The 15,121-nt window shown below is 40.9% G+C and overlaps 1 protein-coding gene across 4 annotated transcripts in view; it reads right to left on the bottom strand.

Moving 5' to 3' along the window:
- The window catches only part of MOBP (myelin associated oligodendrocyte basic protein), a 58,004-nt gene extending 43,115 nt beyond the window's left edge, over window positions 1-14,889 (bottom strand). For 3 of the 4 annotated variants that reach the window (XR_008663974.1, XR_008663973.1, XM_055321741.1), the window contains exons 1-2: window positions 14,774-14,889; window positions 7,817-7,894 (exon numbers count right to left, since the gene is read on the bottom strand). The gene's annotated coding sequence lies outside the window, so the exon portion shown is untranslated. Of the gene's footprint in view, window positions 1-7,816; window positions 7,895-14,589; window positions 14,608-14,773 lie in introns of those variants that run through there. The other variant, XM_055321742.1, reaches the window with a different exon arrangement.
- Between the last annotated feature and the right edge of the window lie 232 nt (window positions 14,890-15,121).

Raw genomic sequence — 15,121 nt, 5'->3', positions numbered from 1 at the left:
CTGGGTACTCACAGAGCTCAGGGGATGTGGAGGGAGACTCACTAGACCATCCCAAGAACAGGATAGCCAATGTATGACTGCCATGTAATGAGGGGTCTGAAGGAAGGGAGTGTGGTACTAAAGAATATAGTGGTGAGACCCCTTTAGAGTGGGGGGAGCTAAGATGGGGGGCTAAGGCAGATCTCTGCCTGAGATCTGAAGGATAAGTGGGAGTCAGCCATGCACAGGGAAGGACGGAGATCAGACAGAAGTCCTGACACTTGATGTGCTTGAGAAAACAAAACAAGGATACAGCTGGAGCATCGTGAGGTGGCAGGATGAGGTGCGGAAAGGCCAGGCGGGGCCTTGAAGGTAAGCTAAAGGATAGGAAGAATGTAAGGCATTGAAAGATCTGGACTGGAGGAGGTAAGTCTTCCTAGTTATGTTCCATGAAGGTCACTCAGGCTTCTGCAACATAGACTGGAGGTAAATAGGAAGGAAGCAAGGGACCAATGACAGAGGCAAGGACTTCAACTGAGGCAGGGGAACAAAGATGGATCTTGGAAATCAAATATAACTTGAGTATGGGTTGGATGTGGGGTCCATTGGCAAGGATGATTGCCAGGCATATGGCTTGAGCAAATCCCCAGTGGAGCCATTTACTGAGGTGGGGAAAGCTCCAAAAGAGGGGAGAAAGGGCACCGTTTTGAACATTCATTTATTCAACATATTAACTTAGAACCTACTATGTACCAAACATGCTAAATCTTGAGTTGCCAAGGAGGATCTAATGTTGATGATGACACATGACAGGATGGAAGGAAGCATGACAGATGCCTCTAAATTGCTAAAGGTCAGAGCATAAACTAGTTTCCTACAAGTAAACAGTTTGTTTCCCATCTGTTATTATTACAAATGATGCCATACTGAATAAAACTGTGCACCCATCATGTCACACACGTGCTAGTGTCTGAGGGATGTATCTCTAAAAGTGGGATCAATGGATCAAAGAATCTGTGGACTTGTAATTCTGCAGATTTTTTAAAAATTTTTTTTAATTTTTTTATTTATTTATGATAGTCACAGAGAGAGAGAGAGAGAGGCAGAGACACAGGCAGAGGAAGAAGCAGGCTCCATGCACCGGAAGCCCGATGTGGGATTCGATCCCGGGTCTCCAGGATCACGCCCTGGGCCAAAGGCAGGCGCCAAACCGCTGCGCCACCCAGGGATCCCATAATTCTGCAGATTTTGATAGGTGTCTTCCAATTTGCTCTCTGTGGGATTGGTACAAATTATTATTTATTCTACAAACAATGCATGATAAAGCCCATTTTCCCAACACGTCAACAATAAAAGTAGATTATTGAACCCTCAGATTTCTGCCAACCTGATTGGTAAAATGTTTCATAATGCAAACTAGAGATGGTAAATCTCAGATGTTTTAGATTTGGGAAGTCCATAAGTATGACTTACCATATTAGCAGAATAAGGGGAGAAATAAGATCAGTAATATAGCATTAACTAAAATTCGAAATCCAATCGTGAATCGTGATAGATACTCTTAACAAAGAAGGTGGGCAAGGGGATGGTCCTAATATTATTAAAAACTAGCTACCGAAACATCTATAATAACAGCTTACTGTGGGTGAAATTTTAGAAACATTCATCTAAATCAGACACTGCAAGAGGGATGCTATCACTACTATTCAACACTGTATTTGAAATCCTAACCAGTGCAATAAACAAAACAAAACACTGAAGCTCTACAAGCTAATTAGAACTAAAAAGAAGATTTCAAGATTTCCAACCAGATTTCTGGACACTAGATCAATATTCCAAAATCAAAATCATTTCTATAGATTAGGAAGATTCAATTAGAAATGTAAAATAAAAGAATCCATTCAAGGTGACCACAAAACCACAGGATAACTTCAGATAAAAAGAATATATCTGATAAAAGAAATGCAAGACCTTCGTGAATAAATTTGCAAATCTTTTTTTGAAGGCTGCAAAAGAAACAGTCAATATGCTGAATATCCCCCAACAAATCTATAAACGTAATGCTATTCCAATAAATATCAAATGTTCATGTCATTGACAAGATGATTTCATCATTCTTATGAAGCTATAAAAGACCAAGTTAAGCCAAGACAATTTTGAATAAGTGTAGGTTCTTATCCTACCACATAGAGACTCTTATCATAAGCTATACTAATTAAAACAATAGAGTATTGGGGCGCCTGCATGGCTCAATTGGTTAAGCATGGGACTCTTGATTTCGGCTCAGGTCATGATCTCAGGGTCCTGGGATTGACCACCTTGGGCTCTTCCCTCAGTGAAGAGTCTCCTTGAGGATTCACTTTCCCTCTGTCCTTACCCCTGCTCTCACATTATCTCTCTAAAAGAAATAAATAAACCTTAAAACACACACACACACAATAGAGTGTTGCCCTTGGAAATAGACCAGTAGATCAAGGGGATCGGACAGAGCTTAGAAACCCACATAGGTATAATATAGTATAGTTTATAACAGAGGGTTTTTTTTTGGTTTTTTGTTTATTTGTTTGTTTTTTACTGGAAAATGGATAGATTACTCAAAATGGAGAAAAATGAAAGCAGACTAATAACCCGGGTAAGAATAATAATAGCAAACACCTGTCCAGAGATACCAGCCACGCACTGTTCCAGGGCTTTGTGCATTCAACTCACGTCATCCTCACAACCTCACAGTAGCCCCTTCCTGCAAGTGAGAAAGCAAAGATACAGAGAAGTCAAAGAACCTACCCCGGGGACACAGAGCTAGTAAATGGATCCCCAGGATCCCACCTAAGGTAGGCTGGTCTGTGGGGCTTCTAACACAGCAGATGTGAAGAGAAAGAAAACAAATCATAAAGATTATATGATTTTATAGAACAAAAGATGCCATGAAGTTACAAGGTAAAAGATCGGTGCCATTATAGGAGAAAATATAGGAATATATAAAAGTACAAGGTTTTCATAATCAGAGTGTTAAAGAGAAAACAAATGACAAATTTTTAAAAATATGAAAACAGGCACACACAAAAAATAGAAAGGAAGTATCTTTAAAAGCCAGTAATCTTATGCAAATATCCTGAACTCCGTAGGACTCCAGGAAATGACAGCAAGGAAATGTAAATCGACGCCCACTCCGACCGACCCAAAAGGAAGAGCTTAAAACAGGACCAGAAGAGCTAAGACGCGAGCAAAAGGCAGCGGACCCGCGGGCCCGGGAGGCGCGCAGGGGGCGGGAACGCAGGGAGCGGGGCTGGGCTGGAGCTCCGCCCCGCTCCGCCCCGGCTCCGCCCCCGGCTCCGCCCCCCGGCTCCGCCCCCCCGGCTCCGCCCCCCGGCTCCGCCCCCCCGGCTCCGCCCCCCGGCTCCGCCCCGGCCTCCCGCAAGTGCCGACTGCTCTGGGGAAGAGCTGCTTCTGGAATAAAACCCGGAGGCTCGGCGGTCTCGCTCGCTGCAGACCAGGGCATCTTTCACCTACCATATAGCTTTCCAAATTCTACTCAGCCCCAGCTCCTCCGCCAGGAAAGAAAGTATCACTGCGACGCAAATTCAACTTCACTTTCACCACCTTCCTTAGAGACCCTTAATGCTTTCTAAAACCAGGCCAAGGGCAATGCTTTCCTCTGAGTGTAGATTTACACAATAAAAGGCTGTGCCTTCCGTTGTTGCTCGTCCGCAGCAGTAAAACTATGCCTAGGAAGTAAACTTTGGTTGTCACTACATGACTTCTCTAAAGATGTCTTTATCCATTTGACCTCTTTTATCCATTTGTCTATCTCCTTAGCAACCAAAATGTTTACATATCAATAGCATGAATGTTGAACAGTGGGTTCTTGAACTAAGAAACCGGTTCCAGGTAATGGAAAATTTCTTAGAGATATTTATTTTGAATCAGGGTGCTTTCCCACAGACAGCAGCATCCTGCCAAACTCCAATACTGAGTTGGGGAGCTGCTGAGGCTTTAAAATAACAGCATAAAAGTGCCTCGATTTGTCTAAGGATTGACAACCCATCTGGAGAGCGAACAAAGCCCTCATTGCTCTGTGCCAGGTGACAAGGACAAAGTACAGGGGCCCACTATCCCATAGACTTGTGCAGAGCCCTTTCTGACAACAAACTCTACCTGAATTCAGCTATTATATTATAGGAAAAGGAACAAGTGTGACCCGAGGTTGGTATCCTTAGCACATAGATAATATATTTTGCAAATGTTTGGGGAGTAAAAACTTTGCTTATTATAGTGGAGTCAGATAAACATGTAAGAAGTACAATAATTTTCTGAATGTAATTTTCATAACCTGACATTCTTTTTTCTAAAAGTTATGCAATACACTGTTGTATGGATTGGTGAACTTACACTAGAATGTTATTCGGATGTGAAATTCCACACTTTTCTATAAATAGGGGGCAGGAGGTTCCAGGAGAAAGAACCAAAGGCATGAGTTTATCTCCTCATGTATCCATCTCCTACTTTAAAACTTCAGAGGCTTCTCCCAGTTACAAAGCAAGTACTTGCTTCTTAAGAAGTCAAACAAGACTCCTAGTGATTGGGTCCCTGCTCACCTTTTCCCTGTATAGGTAACCAATCTTCCAGATTTGCATTGTCTTACAGAAAAACCTAAACGTTAATTTGGCCTATGTTCACAGCAAGAGGGCAAAAAGGGAAAGCTAGATTACCTGATGGGCTGATTTATTGCTCCACTGACAGCTCCGCAAAGAGACCTGCTAAACTGCCTTGGGTTCTCCAAGGGCATTAGTCTCAGGAAGACAAAGAAAAGAACCAGCTATAAGGGAAGCTGAAATAAGCACCAGATTGTTGACTAAGCTTTTGTCTGAATTTTGGGTCCAAGGCCACTCTGAGTCACTCACTAGCAGCTACATTGGTAGACTTCCTCAGATGGATGAAATGCCACTTATCTTTGTTCCGTTTTGCAATTTATATGCTTCCATCTTCATATTTACTATATTATGTTGAAATCATTCGTCTATTCAAAGAAGCAGGAAGGGGAGTCAAGGCTGAGTCCAAGGAATACATAGTTCAAGGAACTAGATGAGTGGTAAAAGCATCTACTGGAAGAGAAGTTTTAGGGGAAGAGGCTGAATCATGAGTTCGGTTTTAGGTGCACTTAGGTTGAGGTATTTGAGGGACATCTAGATGGAGATGTCAAATTAATGTTTCAAAAGAGAAGTCTGGGTGGGAGATAGAACTTAAGTTGGTGAGAACATAGGTAGCAGTTGAAGCCAGGGGTATGGAGAGGATTGCCTGGTGGCAGAATGTGGAGTGGGGAGAAGGTGGAACTGTGTCTGGGAGCCGTCCCACATTTACAGGGTAGGTGGAAGAGGAGTGTTTGTCAAAGGGTGAGGGGAAGAGTCAGAATGAGGGAGGGAAACTGGAATGTGTGATATCATGAGAGCCAAAGGGAAGAAGGGTTTCAAAAGAGTGAGTGGTCAATTTGGTGGAATGATTCTGAGAGGTGGTGTGTTGTGAGGACATTGAGGGGCTCCTGGCTGGCTCAGCCAGTAGAGCCTGAGACTCTTGATCTCAGGGTACTGAGTTCAAGTCCACTTTGGAAGTAGAGATTACATAATAAATAAAAGTTAAAAAAAAGAGTACATTGAATTAAGTGATATGGAGATAACTCGTGACTTTAACAAGAACTGTTTCCATGGGGTGGATGAGACAGAAGGTAAATGGGAAGATTTGTGAAGAGAATTAGAGCTAAGAATATGGAGAGACACTGTAGGCAACTCAGGCCAGAGATTTGAGAATGAAGGGCAGGAGAGAGGTGGTAGCTAGAGGATTATGTGGTTTCCAGAATTTTTTATTTTTTTATTTTTTATTTTTATTTTTTTGCTATAATGTGACAGCTAATAGCAACATAAGTACTGATGGGAAGGGTCTAAGAGAGGAAGAGATTGAAATAAAATAAAAGAGAAAATAATTAGTGTCCCTGAGAAAACCCTGGTGAGATGGATTGCAGAGCACATGCAGAAGGGTTGGCCTTTGTTGGAAGAGGGAAAGCAGTTGGCTGTATGAAGTTCCTATCTAATGGACTCCATTTTTCCAGTGAAACAGGAAGCAAACATAGCTGAGAATGAGAAAGTTGGGAATTTGTGAAAAATAAAACAGGTTTAACAGAGAATCTGTAGACATTTGAAGACCAAGCTGCCAGGTAGTATTGATGGCCTGGGTGGGGTCACCACTGACCACTAATGTGTAGTGGTAGCAGTCTGCCTCACTGTGTTTTTCCTCAGGTGTTTTCAGCAGCCAGGGTGCAGACAAGGAGAAGGCATGGGTTCATCTAGGGTTGGGAGTGAATTTGCCGCAAAGTAATTGACATGATGGATCCCAAAATCTACCAATAATAGAAAGAAAATAGGTAGAAAAGAGAAATTGATGAATAGATTCATTAGAGGATGTAGAGATGGAGGGGAAGGTCCACTTGAAGTAGTAGGGTACTTAACAAAGCAAGTTGAAAGAAAAGAAGATTATGAATGAATACGAGATGTTTGCACCATTAGATTCAGAAATGGAGTAGTTTCAAGTATTGCCAAGTTCCATAACATGCAATGGATGAGGCAGAGTTGGTAATTCATCGGAGTGGTGAATTGTTCATTCATAGGGACATTAAAGTCATGTGGGCTGATAGATGGAGTTGGTGTGAAGGGGTGAGGGAGCTGACCAGAGAAGCACCAGTGGAGGAGGCATGACTGGAGTTCAGGTGAAGACCAGCACAAGGAATGGAACACAAGCTTCAAAGCAAGGAAAACTAGCTAGAGAGGAAAGGAGTAATGGCCTGAATGTGGCAATGGGGAGGACACTGGCACACTCAATTCTGGAGTCACTTGGAGGGGAAATATCCCCCCATTTGGAAGGCTGACAGATGAAGCCTTGTTCTTAGAAGATTGTCTAGATTCAGTTAAGACAAAGAAATAGAAGGAAACTTCTGAGTAGAATTTAAAGATAAAGGTCAAGGAAGTCTCTTTTTCATAGAATGGCTCTTCTCTCCATGCATAGTACATGAGTTTGCCAAAAGTAGACAAATAGTGTCTGGGGTCATCATTCCTCAAATGCAGAGAAGTGCATTTTTTTTAAATAGAAGGTATCATTTATTCTTATTGCAATTCTGTACAAGTGGCAGGGTAGGCTTCTATAGTAGTACAAACCAGGTGGGACTTTCATAAAGGAGCCTAGACAGGTGACAGGGTACCAAAAGTAATATGGTACCACACCCAAAATAAAAATATGAAAAGTAAATCTGACCTCTGAACAGAGTAAGAAACACCAACACCCCAAAGTTTTAGAAGTAGCTCTGGAGTGGTTCTCCCAGTATAGCTTCCAGTTGCTGAATAGTCTTTTGGCACTGATGTTCTACTTCTTCACATTCATCTTCCATCAATTCAGCTAAGAAAGGAATGGACTCTGGTAGCAAGACAATGTAATTCTCCTTTAGTTTTTCAGCCAGTGCTAACACGGTAATCAGAGCAGCAAATCGAACCTTGGGTGAAGAGTCTCTCGTCTTGAGCAAAATCTGGTAGTTCAGTGGTTTCCAAAGAGAGTCATCTGCCATGCCACAGCCACTGAAAACTGTGCGATGCAGGGCTTCGTCTGCATATTTCCACCTCCCTAAACCTAAGGTACTGTGAAACACCTGGAATAAGCTTTTCTAAAGTGTTTAACTCTCATTGAAAGTTTGCTCAATCTTTTGCTGACTCCACATTCTACTTTAACATTTTGAATACTAGTAATCATTATACTACGATGTAGATGGAGATCCAAAAGAGTATAAGAAATTCATTTGTACCTGTATTTTCATCCGTACACATCTGCTGATTAGATCTCTGTTATGAGCTTGTCTTGGTATCATTTGCTCCTTTTTTCCCTAAAAGTGAAGCAGTAGAATGTATTCTGGTTAATTCAGTATTTTGGTAATTCGAGTTGTAGTTACTTCATATGTACTATAGACAGAACTTCACTCTCACCATCCTAGAAAGGATTATGAGATGTAATTTAGATGTTATCTGTTCTTTGGGGACTAGGGAGAGAATATAATCACAAAATCGCATGCAAACTTTTTAAAGACTATCTTATCATTAGAGAGGAAAAATGCTGTAGTTCATTCATTGCCATTAAGTAAACATTCTTCAGTCACTTCTAGTAAATCTGAGCTCTACAAATCAGATTTTTACTTATAACACTAATGAATGAAAGTCCTAAAATAAATGAAATTTCAGAGTCTGCCTTTAAAAATGCAAGTCATGGTAATTAAGTAAAGCATCTCAAGAAGGGAGTTAGAATGTCCTCCTCCTATACAGCTCTGGAAGAGAGACACATTTTTTACATTAAAAACTCAAGGAAGGAATCCAATTTGATAAGACATTAAATTGAGAATTTCACAATATCAATCTTGTTTTCCCATGCAATATGGAGATGTGTGACCATCCATAACCACTTGCCCCCTCCTTTCTTACTATATATCAGATCTTGGAAGTGCTGTTTGAACAAAGAGGTCTTATAGATAGAAAAATAACCTGCAAAAGAAACTTGTCATTCTGATTGGTTCTTTTAAAGTTCCTAGACCAGATTCCAGTGTTGTGCAGGAGGGGTGTGTCCACCACCACAATGCACACATGCACCAAGTAATTCTGGGACATTAGCAGGGTGTCAGGGAATTCAACTCAGTTCTGATGCTATCTGCCTGGAAATAGCATCAGATTCCACAAGTTAAGAGATCTGTCCCACAAGACTGCCTTCTACTCTCCACTTCAGACTCCAGGCCAGTGGCAAATCCCAGGCTATTACCTGTGCTTCTGACCAACCAGCTACAGCTTGAAGGTTTTAACAATCTCCTCCTTGGGTTCCCTTAATTTGCTAGACTGGCTCACAGAACACAGGGAAACACTAGTCACATATCAACAGCCTGATGAAAAGATACAGTGAATGAGGTAGAGGGAAAGGAGGCAGAGCTTGCCCTCTCCAGGCATGTGGCTCTCCCTGCATTTCCAAGCATTCACCAACCCCTTGGGGTTTTATTAAGGTTTTGTTACACAGTTGTCAGTGACTAAATCACTGGCCATTGGTCAATTCCACCTCCAGCCTCTCCTCCCCAGGGGTCAGGAAGTAGGAATAAGAGTTCCATCCTTCTAATCACCTTCAGCCCCCTACCCCCACCCCTGCATCCTTATGTTGTCTAAGGGCTTTCCAAGCTCATCTAATGAACATAACACAAGATATCTTTATGCCCCCATGGTAGGAAATTTCAAAGGTTTTAGGAGCTATGCACCAGAAACCATAGACAAAGACCAAATACACGACAGAAATATATTTTGGTCATTTGCATGACTAAATATATATTCCTTATAAATCATAATACCACAGTTGTCTTAGTTGATAATTTGTCTTAGTCAATAGCTAATCATAGTAATGATGCAACTGACAACTCTGTATCGCTAACTGTAAAAATTATTGTAAGATTTCTCTGTCAAATCAGATGAGCCTCTTCCTTTTAAATTTAAATTAATTTTTAAAAATAAATTACAAAAATAAACTATTGTGACTACACCAAAATATAAAGCTTTTGCACAGCAAAGGAAGCCATCAACAAAATGAAAAGGCAACATATTGAATGGAGAAGATATTTGCAAATAATATATCTGGTGTAAAAAAGATTTCAAGATAGAGCAAGCAAGCCTAGCTAGGAGAGTCTCTTTTAAAATAGGGTGAAAAAAAATAGGGTGGACCCCCCCGAAGCTTAGTCAGTAGAGCATTCAAGAGTCTTGATCTCAGGGTCATGAGTTCAAGCCCCACGTTAGGTGTAGAGATTCTTAAAAATAAAATCTTTAAAATAGAATAAAATGGGGCATCTGGGTGGCTTAGTTGGTTAAGTGTCTGCCTTCAGCTCAGGTCATGGTCCTGGGGTCCTGGGATCGAGCCCTGCATCGGACTCCCTGCTCTGCAGAGAAGCTGCTTCTCTCTCTCTCTCTCTCTCTCTCTCTCTCTCTCTCTCTCTCTCCCTCTGCTCCTCCTCCCACTTGTGCTCTCACCCTCTTTCTCAAATCAATAATAAATAAATAAAATCTCAAAAAAAATGAATGAAATAGCCCAGGAGGTCATATGGGAGAAGGAGTTTATGCACCTTCTCCTCAAGGAACTGTGAATTTTTTGCCAACTTCAAGTCCTGGGCCTGGACTTAACTCCCTCTTCACCATGACACTGGACTCTTTCCCATTCTTCACTTCAGAAGGAACCAATGAGATTTGACAAGTTTCAATCCCTCATTGGTAAATTAACACAACCAATTCCAGCTGACCTAGTTTCAGTCTGTTTTGTCCAACAACCCTGACTGAGAACTGCACTTGTAAACTTTCACATTTATAACCCTGCCCTCTGTCTTCCTATGAACATAATTCAGGTTTCTACCTGAATCTGTGTCTCTTGAATTGCAATTCAGATTGCCCAAACATCTTTGCTTAAATTTTCAGTGAATTCTTTCTTGGTCAACACCTATAAGGGGCTAATGTCTTAACTACATAAAGAACTTGTACAACTCACCGCTCCCCCCGCCCCGCCAAAAAAAGAATAATCCAATTAAAAGATAAGTGGAGGACCTGAATAGGCATTTTTCCAAAGAAGGTGTACAGATGGCCAACAAGATGCATGAAAAGATGCTCACCATCACTAGTCATCAGGAAAATGCAAAACCATAGTGTGATATCCCCTCACACCAGTTGAAATATTTAGTACCAAAAAGACAAGAAAGAACAAGTGTTGGTGAGGATGTGGAGAAAAGGAACCATCGTGCACTGTTGGTGGGAATGTAAATTTGTGCAGCCACCGTGGAAAACGGTATGGAGGTTCCTCAAAAAGGAATATCATATAATCTAGTAATTCCACTACTTGGTATTTGCCTGAAGAAAATGAAAACACTAATCTAAAGAGATAGATGCACTCCTGTTTATTGCCACGTTATTTACAATAGCCAACATATAGAAGTAATCTCAGTGTCCTTCGATAGATGAATGGATAAAGAAGATGTAGTATGTACATATCCATATAATGGAATATTACTCAGTTATAAGAAAGAATAATATCTTGTCATTTGTGATGGTATTATGCTAAGTGAAATGAGACAGGAGAAGAAAGACAAATACTATATGATTTCACTTATATGTGGAATCTAAAAAAATCAAAGTAAATGAAGAGAAACTCTTCCTTGAATAATAATTCTAGGGTGCCTACGTGGCTGGGTGGCTCAGTCAGTAAAGATTTTTGATTTTGGCTCAGGGTTGTGCTCAGTATGGAGCCTGCTTAAGATTCTCTCTCTCCCTCTGCCCCTCCCCTCACTCTAAAGCAAAAGGAATAATTCTCATTTAATAAATGTAGAAGCAATGAGGGAAATAAAAAATCATCATAAGAATACCACAGTAACAACTTCTGCAAGCAATATTCACTAACGGATGGTAAAAACAGCAGGTGAAAGTTTGAGGAGAAACAAGGTACTTGCAACTTGCTGGCCATCTGTATGCCTTCTTTGGAAAAAACACCTTTTCAGACCCTCCACTTATCTTTTAATTGGATTATTCTTTTGTGTGTGTATGTGTGTGTGTGTTGAGTTGCACAAGTTCTTTATGTAGTTAAGATATTAACCCCTTATAGGTGTTGACCAAGAAAGAATTCACTGAAAGTTTAAGCAAAGATGCATAAGTTTGGGCAATCTGAATTGCAACTCAAGAGACACCGATTCAGGTAGAAACCTGAATTATGTTCACATGAAGACAGAGGGCAGGGTTATAAATATGAAAGTACCTCAAAATATCTCCCTCCCAATAAATATTAATTAAAAACAAAAAATAGTAATTTTATAATGGAGATTTTGGCAAATACCACCTTAATCAAGTGTTCAGTATTTAATCATAAACCCTCTGTGGTAGGCAACATGGCCCTTCCAAACAATTTCCAAATCCTAGTTGCTGACACCTATGAATTATGTAACCTTTCATGGCAAAAGACACTTTGCAGATATACCTTCAAATAGGGGGATTACCCATTATTTGAGTGGGCCCAGTCTAATCACATACGTCTTTTAAAAGCCAAGAATTTTCTCTAGCTGGAATCAGAGAACTAGGACAAAGGAAGAGGTCAGAGATATTTGAAGCACCGGAAGAGTACAATCCACCATTGCTCACCTGAAAATGGGAGTCCAGGGACCTGGGCCATGTGGAAATGAATTCTGCCAACACCCAGAATGAGCTTGGATGTAGATTTTCACCCAGAGCCGCTAAGAGGCTAGTCCGTCAACACTCTGGTTTCAGCCTTGTGAGACTTTAAGCAGAGTACCAAGCCTACTGGACAATTGATTTATAGAACTGTGCAATAATACATGGGCATGGTTTTAACACTCAGTTTGTAGTAATTTGTTACACAACAGTGTAATATCCTCCAAACTAATATAATATCGCACCAAGCTAATATCCTCACTGCTGTGGATCACTGAAGACCCATCCCTCTATCTTCATAATTAATTTTTGAACTGGCATAAGAAATAGATACACATTCCATGGATCTGTCTACACCAAATGTCCTTGGATCTTAAATGCTGTTGCTTCAGAGTCTGAATGCGGCCCTACTTTTGCCAATCCCATTCACTCCAAATGTGGCTGTTGTGTATTAACTATATTTTCCTTTCTCTATTCTTGATGCTCTGGCACCTGGAGGCCTATTGATCCCAGATACATTGCCCTTCCCCAGGCTAGCTAATTCCTGGGGACAACAAATGACTCCCCTATGAATGTAACTTTCATGTTTAAACCAGCCAATCCAGAGCCTACACTTGCCAATTACCCTTTTTACCAAGGTCCCACAGATTAAGCCAACATTCCTCTGTGCTAATCACTTTATGGCTAGGAACCAGACAACTCAGGACAGTCCTTTTATGCCAGAATCCACTGAAATTCTTCAAACTAGCCCATCCTAAATTTACCTAGTCTATTTATCCTGCTTTTCCCAGTCCTTCCTGCAAAAAAATCCCACAAAGCTCTTGCCATGCTTTCCCCTCATTCCCTCTGGCTCCTTGTCAATCCAGGTGTTTCCTCATGTGGCTCTGCATGGTCAGGCATGCATCCTCCTTTTGGGAATTGTGAGTGTCAATCTTCAATGGCAATCATCTTCTAATCTGCTGCCCTCATCATGCCTGAATGAAAACAAAATCCTGAGTACATTTAAAACAGACTGGTCTTTTAACCACAGCTAATACCATCAAGTTTTTACTGAATGTGTTAGAGGTAACAGAGCAACAGAAACCAGAGAGGCCTGCCAAGCCAATAAGAGGTCACCTTTGGAGACTCCACAAGGGACCCTAATCCCAGCCTAGCAGACTTCCAGGTTGTGGTAAACAATTCAATTCCCATCCACATGATTCTTTTGGCCTTCCAAACCTTCGTGGTCCTAGCTTCCAATTCTTTAGGGTGAGTGACCAAAGGACACCTTCATTTTCTGATCCAATGGTTCATCATGGGAACGTATAATCCTTAAGTAAAAGTCACTTCCTCAAACTCCAGGGTGATTTCTATGGACCAGATAAGGCAATCATGTACATATTGTTGCAGTTGTCAACATTTGGGTGATCTGGGTATATCTGGAATGTTCCTAGAGTTTGTGATATTTCTGCTAATCTAAAACAATTTTTTTTTTTTTTTTTTTTTTACGTAGGCTCCATACCCAATGTGGGGCTCAAATTCACAACCCTGAGATCAAGAGATGCATGCTCTACTCACTGAGCCAGCCAGGTGCCCCTGAAACAATTTTTAAAATCCACTCACTAAGGCATTCTCTTGTTAATCTAAATAAACATAAAACAGCCAAGCTATGCATCAAACACCAATCTGTTTTTTCCTTCCTGTTTCATCCACAAAGCAGCAAAAATTATTTTCCCTATTTTTCTCCTAGTATTTTAGCCAAGTTCATTGCTTTATTCCCTTGACCCAAAATCTTTTCTTTCATTGTTCTACCCACCACAACACTGGAAAACTCTGGTTTCTAAGAGATTCTGCACAAGACAGAGCATTAACGTCTTTCCATTTAAGGTTGCTAATCTACAGGGAGCAAAATTCTAACAAGACTTCGACTTTCTTATTCCATTAATATCCACCACACATAAATCCAGCTATGTGAGGGAAGATGTTGTTCCTAGATAAGAAGGAAAAACTCATTTTCAAATCATGACAAATAATGAAAGAAGAAATAGAAAAAGAAGAAGCCAATAGCTCCACAAATCTAGCTCCAGACACATGAGGCTTTATTTTTTTTAAAGATTTTTTACTAATTTATTCATGAGAGACACCCAGAGAGAGGCAGAGACATAGGCAGAGGGAGAAGCAGGCTCCTTGTGGAAAACCCAATGAGCGACTTGATTCCAAGACCCTGATCTGAGCCAAAGGCAGACGCTCAACCACTGAACCACCCAGGCATCCCTGAAGCTTTAAACCTGAAAGAATCTGAGTTAGGGTTTGGAATCTCTCCCCAGGCTCAGACAATTCCCAAACTGTAGCTGGAACATTCCAGAAGGGGCCTTCTGCTCACATTAGAATAACCTTGGTGTCCTCTGCTCTTGTTTTCTCCATCATTTTATGTTCTCGCAGTCTTGACTGCTATAATAGCAAGTTCCCTGTGGAATATAATGAAATGGCCCAGACAAAAATGTGCAGTTACCACTTGAACCGAAGTACAATCTGAAGTAAAATGAAAACCTATGGAATTCCCTTACCTTCAAGTAGCAGTCGTGTGAAACAGGCTCCAGGTCTGCACCAGGTCCCTGGGGGTGTTGAGCCTACCTCAATGCACACAGAATATATAGGGAGAGATTATATATCCGGGTTTTTCATTACACAAGGTATTTTTGATGGCTTCTCAGCCAAGATCCACTTAAAAACAAAAGCTACACAAAGACTACAAAAAGGCCACACAAACTTTAAACAAAAGGCTAAAGAAAGACCAAACAAAAGCCAAAGAAAGTTTAAACAAAGAGTGAAACAAAGACAAAACAAAGGCCAAACAAAGACAAAAACAAAGACTAAAACAAAGGGCAAAGGAAAATCTAAACAAAAGCTAAACT

The sequence above is a fragment of the Nyctereutes procyonoides genome, unplaced genomic scaffold, assembly GCF_905146905.1.
Source record: "Nyctereutes procyonoides isolate TBG_1078 unplaced genomic scaffold, NYPRO_anot_genome, whole genome shotgun sequence".
In the NCBI taxonomy this organism is placed as follows: domain Eukaryota; kingdom Metazoa; phylum Chordata; class Mammalia; order Carnivora; family Canidae; genus Nyctereutes; species Nyctereutes procyonoides.
Note: the sequence above shows the minus strand (reverse complement) of the source record. Positions and strands in the feature narration are given on the sequence as shown.